This window comes from Carassius auratus, chromosome 29, assembly GCF_003368295.1.
Source record: "Carassius auratus strain Wakin chromosome 29, ASM336829v1, whole genome shotgun sequence".
Classification (NCBI taxonomy): domain Eukaryota; kingdom Metazoa; phylum Chordata; class Actinopteri; order Cypriniformes; family Cyprinidae; genus Carassius; species Carassius auratus.
The window spans coordinates 2,516,934-2,530,172 of record NC_039271.1 but is presented as its reverse complement, the minus strand read 5'-3'; the positions used below and the strand labels follow the sequence as shown (position 1 = coordinate 2,530,172).

The following is a 13,239-nucleotide window of genomic DNA, read 5'->3' as shown; positions in this document are numbered from 1 at the left end:
ACGAATCTGTTTAGTCTGATTAATCGCGGATGGATAAAATAATGAGCGTAAATAAATGAGTTTAAAGCTAATCACCTGACATAATGTTTGTATAACATGTTTACATCCTAATCTCCAAATCATCTTGTCGATTAGATATTCAAATCCGTAAACCATTCTGTCCGCAGTGTTATATTCACCAGTGTTTCCCCCAAATCCGTTCCACTGTGTAATGCGTGTATTATAGACACATAAGAAGACACTGGGGTGCAGCATATGCCTCATTCATGCCAGCCGCGCGCGCTGATTGCAGCCAATAAGATTTTACAATTAGCCCAATCAGCGGCCAGACTCGGGATGTCACTGCGGGCGAGAAGTCAGAAGGGTTTGTGAAACAAGACAGTCGCTGCGTCTCACCGGAAAGCCACTGTCTCACGCCTCTCCTCTGGTTACTTGGGAGTCAGCTGCGAACCAGCAAACTCCGAAACAGCCTCTCTGACTGCAGCGCGCATTCGCACGGCGCGTTCCGTCCCTCATCTGCTGCACGCGGAATTCCAGTTGCCGTTTTAGCGCGCTTTAAATTCTGCCAAACAGCACGTCACGATGGAAACTATAGAGCGAGCGGCAGTTTTAACGGTCACCAGCACTTCGGCTTAGTCGTTGATGGGATTCTGCAGCTTGTCTGTCGTCTCTTCCCGAGGAGATTAAACGCGGAGGATCTTTTCGATAAATTTAAGTGTCTGTGATACTCGAGTGTTTTAAAACGGCGTCTGGCTGTATTTGTGGAGTGAGTTGGGATTCCTGTAAAGGTGTCTATCATCCGCAGTGTGAGCGCGACTGCGGCGGTGAGGTGAAATCCGCAGCAAGAACAGGTAAGCGCTTGACACGGGACAACCGTGGAACGGGATTGGCGTTTTACATATTGAACTTGTTATTTAACAGAATAATGCGTGGGGAAATGTTATTTGTGCAGGTAAGCGAGGCGTTTTACCTGCTATGTAGCCTAGTATAAGGGCGTACTGTGAGGAGGGCAATGCAGCATCCGCACCCGTGCGTTACAGAATTGTGTGAGATTTTACTCCCTGGAGCTTTTACGTTTAAAACGGAGAATAGGATATGGGGACCGTTTTAAACTGCAAATTTAAAATACGCAGTTATTTATGAAAAGCACACAAGCACATACGAATCTTAAAGGGATAGTTCACCCAAAAATGATAAGTATTGTCATCGTTTGCTCAACCTCATGTTGTTCCAAACCCTCGTTTACTTTCTGGTTACTAGATGTTTGGTATAATGCCAGCCTCCTTCATCTGTCACTTTCATTATATGGTGACTGAGGCTGTCAATCATTAATATTGTGCCTAACATCATATCTTGTGTTCTACGGAAGAAAGTCATAATGCTCGGAACAACATGAGGTTGAGTAAATGACAATTTATATAGGTAGTCTGCTTAAAGCGTTTAGACTATGTTGTTCAGTTTGTCTCCTCATACAAGGCTTAAGTCGTGATTTATGATAGAAAGTATAGCTGATGCATTTAGCATTCATTATTTTGCGCACATGTTTCTCCGCAAAAGCACTGTTTTGGAAGCAATCTGCATGGCTGGCCAGAAATGAAACGCTATAAACAGCGTGCATGGGACTGTTATTAAAAGTCTAAAGCAAAAAGAGCCCGTTATAGGCACGCGGCTGTACCGCGAGAGCGTTAACTAAAGAGCGGTAACGTTACTTGCTCTTTGAGTTGCGTGCGCATTAACTGACGGCGCAGTGTGGGGAATGAGCTGCTATTATATGTGATCTATCATCAGCATTGTTTATGCTGGTCTATTTACATACACCGTTGCAATTAAGAATGGATCAAGAGTTTCCCCTAATTAACATGTTAAACCAGAGTCAGCTAATTAATCCTTTACTCCAATGGAGCCATTGCCTTGTGTCTCAGAGCAATACAACTGCAAACCCCTGTGGTTGCCTTAATGCAGCATAGATCAGCTGAGGACACGTCATCTAACGCATGTTTCTGATGTTCAGTTTGTCCAGTGGACACATCTCCAGTCCTCTGCCCTCACAGCTTGAGCATCATCTTCAGTAACGCATCACTGCTGTTTGAAAACCTTTTAACTGGAAGGTTATAGCTGACTGAAACGAAAACGGTTTTGTTATACTCCTCTTTTGTCAGCTGAGAGTGTGAGTCTGTGGGGTTTGTACTGGAGTCTAAAGTAATCAGAGGAGTTCACACACTTGTGGTGAGTGGTATTTTAGTAAGGATTCTATTCGTAATGGGACTTCACAGATTGCACAGTCGCTGACTCTATCTGGAGGTTTCTGCGTATGAATTATGAATTATGAAGATTGTGTTAATGAAGTATTTAAGTTTTAGTGAACTGAATGGATTTTGTTCTCTTTAGAGACTAATAGGAAACAAAGCTTTTGTACTGTGAGTGTACATTGTGTCTGCATTTGGCCAATTATGGCTTGCATTTTAATAGACTAAAGTAATAAGTGAATGCCAGTATGTGTGTGCATTTGCATGCACCTGCAAGGCAACGATATGGCTTCTTTTGTTTGTGCATCCGTTTGTTAAAAGTGTAGGTGTTGTTATCTCAGGAGTTGTATTATGTGGATGATTGTGTTAAGAACTCAATGCATTCTTTTGCCTCAGTGCCCCTGAGTTTCAAGGAGAAACGGCAAGTACCATCAGAGTGTGATAAAACATGAAACTTAATTATTTCAGTGTGGTCCAGTGTTGTTTCAGCCTTGAATGCGTGACAGTCTGCCTGTCTTTCTACCCCGAGAGAGCTTTCAGAGACCTTAAACACAGTGCTATCAGCAAGGATGAATACAATGCTGACATTTTTTAAAAATATTTTTCTTCTTGGCCATAGTTAGAGATAGGCTTAGAGATGGATTGGAATACGGAATGCAGTGAATGAAAACATGGCATAATGATATGAGAGTGAGACTTAATCAAATATTAGAAATATAGCTGTTTGGATGAGAGTCCACTGGCTTGGGCTAAAATGTAAGAGTATCTTCACTTTTCAGTAGGTACTCAGAGCAGCTGACATGAGGATGAATGACTATCTCTGTCTACATTTCCAAAGAAGAGCCGCCCCTTCTGTTCTTATTGGTTGCTGATTGGTTGGACCAGCTAATCAGGTTAAGGTTTTGCTTTCTTCCAAGACGCAGCATATGTATTTGAGTTTGTCTATTGCTCTGTTTTAATTGCTGATTGATGCAGTTATGGTGAGAATAATGGCAATATAATGGCATCGTCTAATTAATAAAGCTGTGTAAACTGCATTATTACACTGCCAGTGGGATATGTACTATATCAAGCATTATCTTTTTATTCATATAATATACTATATAGCAAATCTACTTGACTTTTTTTTTTATCTTTATTTTTTCTTTTTTGCTAAATTTAACTTCTATTTGTAAGCTCTTTACACAAAGTTTGATATACAAGTGCTTTTAACTTTATCTGCATTTAATACAGTATACTGGTGCATATATAATATTTCCAGTGGCTTTTCTTGCTTGTATCGTCACAAAGTGTTAAGTATAATATCCAGATGCAGTAGCCAACATGAATAAGTTTATTTACACCTTAAATATTTGTGTTAGGAACATAGAGAGACCGTTTCTTATTGCAGATCTGTTTATGAATATGCACATATGCTCATGTCATGAGTGGTTCTATGTGCAACTGAATGGGATTTTATGTAGGTAAACGTGTGAATTGCGAGTGACAGTTCTGTCTGCTTGTGACATCTTCAGAATAGACTCCTGCTGTGCATCTCCCATGTCCCACGTGTGTGCGTTGCTGATGTGTACGTGAGCACGTTTGTCTGTGTGGATAATGAGGAGAGAGTGATTTCCACCAGTGAGAAACTCTGCTTCCTGTCACCAGTGTTGCACACGTGAGCCCCATTACAAAACTGTGGGCTGGCCGTGTAATCCTAGTTTACAGTGTTTCTGTTGTTTCCATGTGTAATTTTCACTAGCACCTCATTTGGGAATTTAGCAAGAGAAAGCGTAGATTTTGACATTTATGTGGTGTTATTACTAGAAGTACTAACTTATTTTGATGTTGCTGAGAACTGCAGCGCCAGAGCACAGGGCACACATTCGCCCCCTTGTTCGCTGTCGTCGTCAGTTCTGCCTAATACAGATAGAAGTCGGCCTTATCAGATAGAAATGTTGAACAAATTAATTAAAAGGTATACAAAAAGTATTATAACAATTGTTAATATACGATTAGTAATAGAAAGGCAAACATTATACTTTCTCATTTGCCATTAGCATTCAGCAAATATGCATATCATTTAAACAAACCTTTAATGAAAATTTTAATTTCACAAACTTTGCAGTAGGGCTGGGCGATATATCTAACGATATGATCATCTAGTCAGTAAATCCGGTTCCGTGATCACCGCTAAATCGCCATCACCTGATTTCAAATCAAGCAGCATTTAATAGATGGAGTCGTACATCACTGACAAGCTATGCAATATCGCATTCATTCGTGCGAATTGAATACGGACAGGAGGAGGGATTCGCTTCACTGGGGAAGTGCGATCAACTTTAAACTTGTGGTTTCAAACTATGTTTATTTATTCTTGGAAAATGAGTGTTAACTTGCCTTTTATATGATTCCCAATGCACACAAACTTCCCAGATTACGAGTGCCCTGTTGGTTACAGTGTTAGTCATGCTACACTGCCATAAGGAACACCGAGCCGAGAATAATCAAAACAGTCTTTATTAATCCAACATAGTGGGTAACTCCAACATGGAGAAAAGGAGGAAAACGCATGTAAGTAACTGGTAAACCCGACAAAACTGAACTGAAAGGACTAGGGTTATAAAGGCAAGGCTAAGATATCGGCATCGGCTTTCAGAAAACCAATAACGGTCGACCACTAGTAACCCAAAAGTTCAATGTTCAAATCCTTGAACTAACACCAATGTGCACCTTAAGCCATGTTCTCGCTGACATAATTTTGGGGCAGAAAAGCAACCGAAAGTCATTGGGATTTCAATGAGAGTTGCTCGAAAGCCATGTCCAATGTTGTCTGTATTCTGAATGGTTTTATGCATAATGATTGTTTGCCTTGTTCATGATGATACATTATGTGCTGCTGCAATTTGCTGTATGTTTAAGCGTTTTTTTTTTTTTTTTTTCTGCAATTCATTTCAGCAACAAGAAAATTTATTCCTAGTCATATTGGTTTTTTTTTTTTTTAAATCTCATTTATGATCAGATTTTCAAAAGCTATGGCCCATTATGCAGCCCACCAATAATGTTAAGCCATCCAGTAGCAGGAATGCTGCTAGCAGCTGTCAGTGTAGCGTCAGTGTGAACAGGGATTTGGGACGTTCCAAATTTGAAACATTATTAAGATGAACTTGGTGATGTGACCTTTCCGAAGTGTAGTTTCAATAATTTAAGAGAAGAAAGAGAGCAGAACAGAGTATTTCTGTAGCAGATCTTCCCATGGGTTAGGTCTGGAGGATTATATTGAAATCATCCCTCTATGATTGCTTTTGTAGTTGCCTCTGCTAAGCCATACGTGACGGGTAATAGATTAGTTTTGTTTCAGATGCATGAAATGATTTGAAATCTGCAGACAGGCATATGTATCTTATTCCTTTTGTAGTTGAACTCGCAATTTGAAACGTCCACCTTAAATCTCTGTTTTAAAGTGGCATCAGAGTGTCAGCAAATCTGTATGCGTTTTAAGCAAGATTTCTTGTTTTTGCAAAGCGAGAGAAAATATTTTCTAAGAAGATCATAATGATTCCATCTTCCACTGGTTTTACAACTTTTTATTTACCAGTTGTGTTCAGGATGTCAGCAACCTTTATATTCCATTAAAATGCATTTGTCATTTGCTGTTAGGACCGTTAATTTGTCTTTTGAAGGAAATGTACTCCTGTTTTGAGTTGAGTCAATTTCCTGTTGACTTTGGTTTCAGTCTGTTTAGTGTTTGTCTGGGAGATAGACCATAGTATGTTTGTCTTTTGACGTTTATGCATTCTGGATTGCCAACGTTGATTTTAATTCCCCATAATCATTGGACTAGACAAACTAACATGTTTTTCACTCTTTTGATTTCTGTAGGCACAGGTGCATCCATTCAGCAAACTGCAACCATGTTGTGAATGTCTATACTATATAACAGATGCATTGAAGCTCAGAAGTGTGTAGTTGCATTTGTGTATAAAATGTGAATGTGTATGTGAGTTTCTTTCTGTGTACTGTCCAATAAGCATCTACGTTGTATCTGTAAGCTTTGGTCCCTCTGCCACCCACTCACGCATCTATATGTGTTCCCATGGAAACATGACTTTTTAGTTCCATTATCCCTCTTATTGTACCTCCCCCCACACAGATGTACACATACAAATCACAACTGCAGTGTGAGCTAGAGGGCGCCAGTGAGTCTCTCATCATGAGCATTGATCAAATTCAAGGGGAGTAATTAAACTTTGTCTCCTAAATCTGCATGGTTCATTTCGTTGCCCATTAAATAATCGAATTGGACATCGAATGCTGAGTATTAAGCTTCCTTCATCCTTTATAGAAGTCCAGAAGTTTCAGGATTATGAGTGGTGTTGTTTTTCCAAACATTACAGGGATGAAGACAAGACATTTCTCATGTTCCTCCCCAGCAGCATTTTGTGCCCTTGCCATCCCACATTCTTCCAAGCTCCTTCAAGATAAGCCTTTTCAAACCCTCATTGGACGCGCTTCACAAGTCATCTTATTTGGTGCGGTTAACATGAACGAAGGTGATATTAGAATCTTGTCAGAGTGATTCATGTCACTGCAGTGCTATGGAACAGAACATCCTCTTAGAGTAAAAAAGGAAGGTAAATGTGGTGAACACACAGGTTATTTCCACTTTTCCAGTGTCAGTGTGATTTAGTTTCTGGGGAGCGGTCATGCATGCTCCCCAAGACCCCTTGGATTTACTCACACAAGAAATGTGACGCGGTTAAGCATGTAGAAAATCAAACTAAACAGCCTGACCAACTGCAGAGAGGGAAAGAAAAGAGGAATGGATTAAGTTTCCTTCATCCCAAACCACAGAAGCCCCTGCTGAAAAGTCTCGAAAGCAGCCTTGCGTGTTTACTCCAAGGGCACTGACAAACAGAATGAGGGAGGAAGGTAAATAGAAAACAGAATGGAGTGCTATCTTCCTGTCCTGACTACTGCACACAGATGAGGAGGAGAAGAGCACTGGCGTCAGGCCAGGCGGGGAAAGCTGGGTGCAGTGGCATCCGCTGCTCATTCAATGATAAAGTTGTGGCAAAAAGTTCAGGCAGTGATTACACAGGCAACCGTGGACCACATTTTGATTTGTATAAAATGCATATTAAAGAGGCTCAGTTGAATATGTTTTTTTGTAACCACTTGCAACGCTTGAGTGGTGTATAATCTACCAGCGGTGGACAATAGCTCATCTGTCCACTCACACGTATATGGTTGGAAGCGAGCACATCACTGTTAGCCCTCATCAAAGAAACTTCTATGTGTCTCTTGTTCTTCATTATCTCTGCATATGACACCCATGACGGTTTGCCTCCAGGCCATTACCAGTGTGACATCTTCACTCACGCTGTATGCTCATGGGTCTGTGTGTATGCTCATGCAAACATCTGTGTCATTTGAATGGTTGACCAGGAAACCTGGTGCAGTGCAGACACCGTGATGGTTATGTGCCATTGCATTGCTTTTGCCTTTATGGATGCATCTAGTCCATTGACCCTTGGAGTGGGAAGTAAAGAAATAATGCATTTTTGAGTGTGAGGGAGAAATGAGTGAGTCATTTCTTGAGCTCTATGGTTGTCTGATTAACTTAACTTAACTAAGAATTTACATAAGCAGATATTGACTTGACTCGCAGTATGATTCCTCAAAAACCAGCTGTAATTATCACAATAGTGCGAATATAAACAGTCTTGAAATACAAGGTAAATTCATTTGTTTTGCATGGGGAGGAGAAATCCAATCAAATTCCATGCATGCAGAAATTGTTCCCTTGCTCTTAAGTGCTCTTCTGCCTTGTGATTATACCAGCTGACTTTTTTTTACTTGTGTTGCTGATGTTATTTTAGTCATCTCTTGTCGTTCTAAGAATATACACACACAATATGTTTTTTTTTGCTTTGGTAGAGGCACAATTTTAGTTGTTTTTCTTGACCTTTTGGGAAACCATTTCTATCTCTATTTTCTCTGTCTATGTCCATTCTTCCCTTTGGTCTTACAGTTAATGTTGAGGCAGTGATTTATCACTTGTGTGAGTCTGTAAGAAAATGGGTTTTCTCCAAGAAGAGGCGGAGCTGACAGATTCTTTAAAACTGTGCTTTTCAGCCTCGCTGGCTATTACAATGTGTTTCCAAGCTGTTGAAGTCAAGAATTGACTTCAATGGGGCAGTGATTTATTTTAGGCTTTGAATCTGCACACATCTGCCTTCAGAATGCTAGATTTAAAGGAAAAGCTACTGACAGTTGCTGCAGTTCGGGTGTGTTAGAATTCACATTCATATTTACAACTTTATAATTTTTTTTTTTTGGCTCCGTCCTCTGTGGTTCAACGTTCATCACTTCTGTATTCATCATCACATTTGCCTACGTTCTATGTCTTCTGTTGGACGCCACTCTCTCGTTAACGTGTGTGTGACAGGTAACAGAAGTTAGAGGTTAAGGCTTATAAAGTTGTAAATATGAATATTTCCTTACACAATCGCATTGCTTTGCTTCAGAAGGCCTTTATTAACCCCCTGGAGCCATGTGGAGTTCTTTTTATAATGGGTGGGTGCAACTTTTTGGACTTCAAATTTTCTGCTACCATCCACTCCCATTATGAAGCATGTATTAACCTGGACATTATTTAATAATGTGGTTCAACGTTCATCACTTCTGTATTCATCATCACATTTGCCTACGTTCTATGTCTTCTGTTGGACGCCACTCTCTCGTTAACGTGTGTGTGACAGGTAACAGAAGTTAGAGGTTAAGGCTTATAAAGTTGTAAATATGAATATTTCCTTACACAATCGCATTGCTTTGCTTCAGAAGGCCTTTATTAACCCCCTGGAGCCATGTGGAGTTCTTTTTATAATGGGTGGGTGCAACTTTTTGGACTTCAAATTTTCTGCTACCATCCACTCCCATTATGAAGCATGTATTAACCTGGACATTATTTAATATAACTTTGATTGTGTTCGTCTGAAAGAAGAATGTCATATGCACTTAGAATGGCTTAAAGGTGAGTAAATCATGGGATAATTTTCATTTTTGGGTGAAATATCTCTTTAAGGAACACTGAGATGAATGTGCGTTTGTGTGTGGAGAATGGTAGGGTATAAGTTGGATTACCAATGTTGAATCCAGTTGTGTGTATCAGGTCCACAATCCCAAGATTATTTCATCCCCCTCACGCACACACATGAATTAAAAACACAGTTTAACGCTTTATAATAATCCGTTCTAAGCTTGTGATTTATCAGGCATTCATGTCTAAGAAGTTAATCTTGCAGGTCCGGTTCATCCAATGCTGTTTGAACTGTACTGATTGAGTATTAAAACCTTATTAGGGTGACCATATTTTAACATTCCAAAATGAGGACAGTGGGGGAGCAGAGTTCGTGGGCGGGGTTTCTCTTAAATGTATACGTAACAAGTTTTTTTTTTTTGTGTGTGTGTGTGAGTGTTTGCTTTTTTTTGTTTTTATAATAAATAAAAATAAAACCAGTAGATAGAATAGGTAGTGCTTGTGTTAGAAGGTCATTATTTCTAATAAATAAGTATAGAAAATAAGTAGAAAGAATAGAGAATGCTAGTGTCCTTTTTTCTTTTATTAAAATAAAACAAGTCGTTAGAATAGAGAGTGTAAATGTTTGATGGTAAACATTTTTTTTATAAAAACAAGCAGATACAATTTAAATTTGAATTATATTAGAGCGTGTTCGAGTTAAAGGGGTCAAATAAAGATAAAAGAGAAAATGATTAAGGACTCCGATTTAGTTGAGCAGGTCATTCCACCAGGAGGGAACAGTTAATATAAAAGTCCATGAAGCTTTTATCATGGGTAGAATGCAAAATGTTTCAATACAAGTATTTTTCAGTCAAATGTAATTTAGGCAATATTTCAAACCTTTAACCCAGTTGGGAAAATCAACCCATGGCAAAAGTTTACAAGTAGCCCAATTCTGTGAAAAAAAAAAAATTAGGACTTGGCATTCATGCATCCAACAAGATCTGCAGGGGTCAAATTTGACTGATCACAGTTCGAAAATAAGGATAGATGACTGACAAGACCATGCTGGAGTATTTGCTGCTCAGCAGATCCTGAACTCATTGACAAATATATGATCTTGTAAGATGTGCTCCCTTTGCACTGAATGCTTTTGTTTGCGAAAGTGAAAAGCTCAAATGCTAATTCAAAAGGGACTTAAATCCTGAGAGTGGCTCCCTGATGCAGCAAAATTATATTCAATATTAGAATGTTTAAAGTAGTAAAAACGAAAATTGCGGAAGCGAAATGCATGTTGTGGGAGCAGGCGGCAGTGGTCAGAGATTCAGCGGGAGTGAGATTAAGAAAACCACCAAATCCTGGACATTTTGGGCAATTAAGTAATCCCCAGTAGTACTAAGGTTTTTTTTTTTTTTTTTTTTTTTTTTTTTTTTTTTTTAGATGGGTCATCTCCAGTTCAGCTTTTGGAGCATGGCTTTAACAATGCCAAGGTCATACATACCCTGCTTTGGAAAAGTGTTGGCAAAATGAATGTGGATGTCTCCAACATCTTAATGTGGACTGAGTAGGCTATTGGTTTTGGAGATCATATCAGCCGTTTTTTTTTTTACATTTCCTTAATGCATCATTATTCAGCTCAGTTTGCCTTTAAGCTAAAACTGTTGGTTCCATAGAAAGGAAAAAGCTAGCAACCTAAGGAGTTGCTAATGTAGGGCCAGCTGTTGCCATCTACTCACATTGATTATTACAGACAAAACTATGCTCAAGTCAGCTGAATCTTTCCTTTTAGTTGATGATATGTGGCGTGCAATGATGACAGTCAGATCCCACCTCCAGCTGGCCCAGCACACATCAGCAATGTATTAGAGACTCTGCTGTGTGGGAAATGAACTTTTATGTTCTCTGATTTATTACCCGCATCAGTGGCTCTGAAACACCCCAGGATTGCTTTGAGGAAAGCTGAAGGGAAAAGCCTTCAGTCTGGGTGAGAAATCAAATCCACACCCCACATCGATCCCCACCACACACGTCATCGTTGTCCCTCACTGCTGCTGCTCGTGTGTATGCTAAGGCGTGTTTCTCCATGTGTGTATTTAGTTATGTCAGCAATGTCACTTCATGCGCATGTTGTACATTAGTTAAGGGAATATATTTAATTTTATACACTTAAACTAGCTTGAAGTCGTGGCCTAGTGGTTAGAGAGTTTGACTCCTAACCCTAGGGTTGTGGTTTCGAATCTCGGGCCGGCAATACCACGACTGAGGTGCCCTTGAACAAGGCATCGAACCCCCAGCTGCTCCCTGGGTGCCACAGCATAAATGGCTGCCCACTGCTCCGGGTGTGTGTTCATAGTGTGTGTGTTCACTGCTCTGTGTGTGTGCACTTTGGATGGGTTAAATTCAGAGCACATTCTAAGCATGGGTCACCATAGTTGGCTGAATGTCACATCACTTTAAATTGATTAATAAAAAAAACTATATAATGTGTGTGTGTTTTTGTTTTCTTTATTGGCAATATTTCACATTGGTTAATCTTTCTCTTATCACGTGCAATTCATGAGCTTACAGCTCAGCTAAAATATATATTTGCTGTAGCGGTGCAGATTCAGCAGCACTGCTCTGAAACACTAGTGTGCTGAATATATTTGCAATGGAAGTGGCTAACATTTTGAATTAAGGTGCTGAACTGCATTTGTCTCACAGCAAGTGTTGGGATCATAAGACATCCTCTTAAACACTGAGAGGTGACCTCTCATGAATGCCATTGAAAACCAATCAAATAGTGTGGGGGAAAAAAAGGTTCACAGTTAGCAGAGAGATAAAAAAAACCTAGAGAATTCAGTAGAGGGCACATAAAAGTTTCAGTATGCAGCTGTAACGTGGTGTGACTGACCAAAGATATGAATTGAGCTGCCCTCATCTTACATGTGGAGGTGAAGAGAGAACGAGGGAATGTGTTGAGACTCATGAATAGTATACCTTCAGGTGAAAGTGGAAAGACCTGATTTGTCTACAAGCTCTGCTTATCTTCTCTAAAGGCATTTGGGAGTTAAAAACTGGAAATCCCTCGTTTACTTTTTCAAGAGTAGTGATAGACCAGTAGATCAATGAGGTTATTCAGTTTGCCAGTATTTGTTCATTTACTACTTTATTTTAGTTTAACATTACTAATGTTGTGTAAAAGTGTTCTTTTAATATGTATTTTTTTTTTGTGTGTGTGTTTCTTGTATAAATTCATTATTGACGTGGTTGTTTGGTCCAGCTTTGATGATTCACAGAAACCTTAAGGAATTAAGTGTTTAACTCTGATGTCAGACAGGCTTGTTTCGTCTCACATAAGTGTATTTTTACACAGTTGTATGTATTTGATAATCTGTGTCTACTTTTGGGCTGCTTGCTCGTCTTTTGTAATCTGGATTAATGTCTAATGAAGAAAAGGAAGATTTAAAGCCTCTGAAATGACACGTACAGTAATGGTTTCAATCCTTGTTAAAATGGATAGGCCTAGTTCTTCCAAAAATGAAAATCCTGTCTTCATTTATTCACACTCAAAGTTTTTTTTTTCCTGTGTTCTGCAGAAGAAATCAATACAGTTTTGCAACGACACTAAGGTTGGTAAATGATGAACGAATAGTCATTTTTGGATGAGCTGTCACTTAAATGTAAATATCACTTACCCATCCAATCATAACCAGGTCTTGAACATTGCAAACTACTTTGTGTCTTCCTGAGACATTGGTTAATTGACCTAATTGACCTAATTCATTTATAGTAATGAGTGACAAATAAGACATTTGTTTATGTGGTGAGCTGGGCATGGCAAACAGCAACAGGAAGCAGCTTGGAGTCTAACAGGATACTGACAATGAAGATCAGTAGCTCTTCAATAGACCTCTTAACAGTATCAAAACAAAATCTTTATCTGAAGAGATAACATTCAGTGCAGTCAACGCCCATGATCCTGGGTATCAGCACAGACATAGAGCAGGT

General features: G+C 39.4%; 1 pseudogene; it reads left to right on the top strand.

Moving 5' to 3' along the window:
• Positions 1-244: 244 nt before the first annotated feature.
• The window catches only part of LOC113047842 (plexin-A4-like), a 184,668-nt pseudogene continuing 171,673 nt past the window's right edge, over positions 245-13,239 (top strand).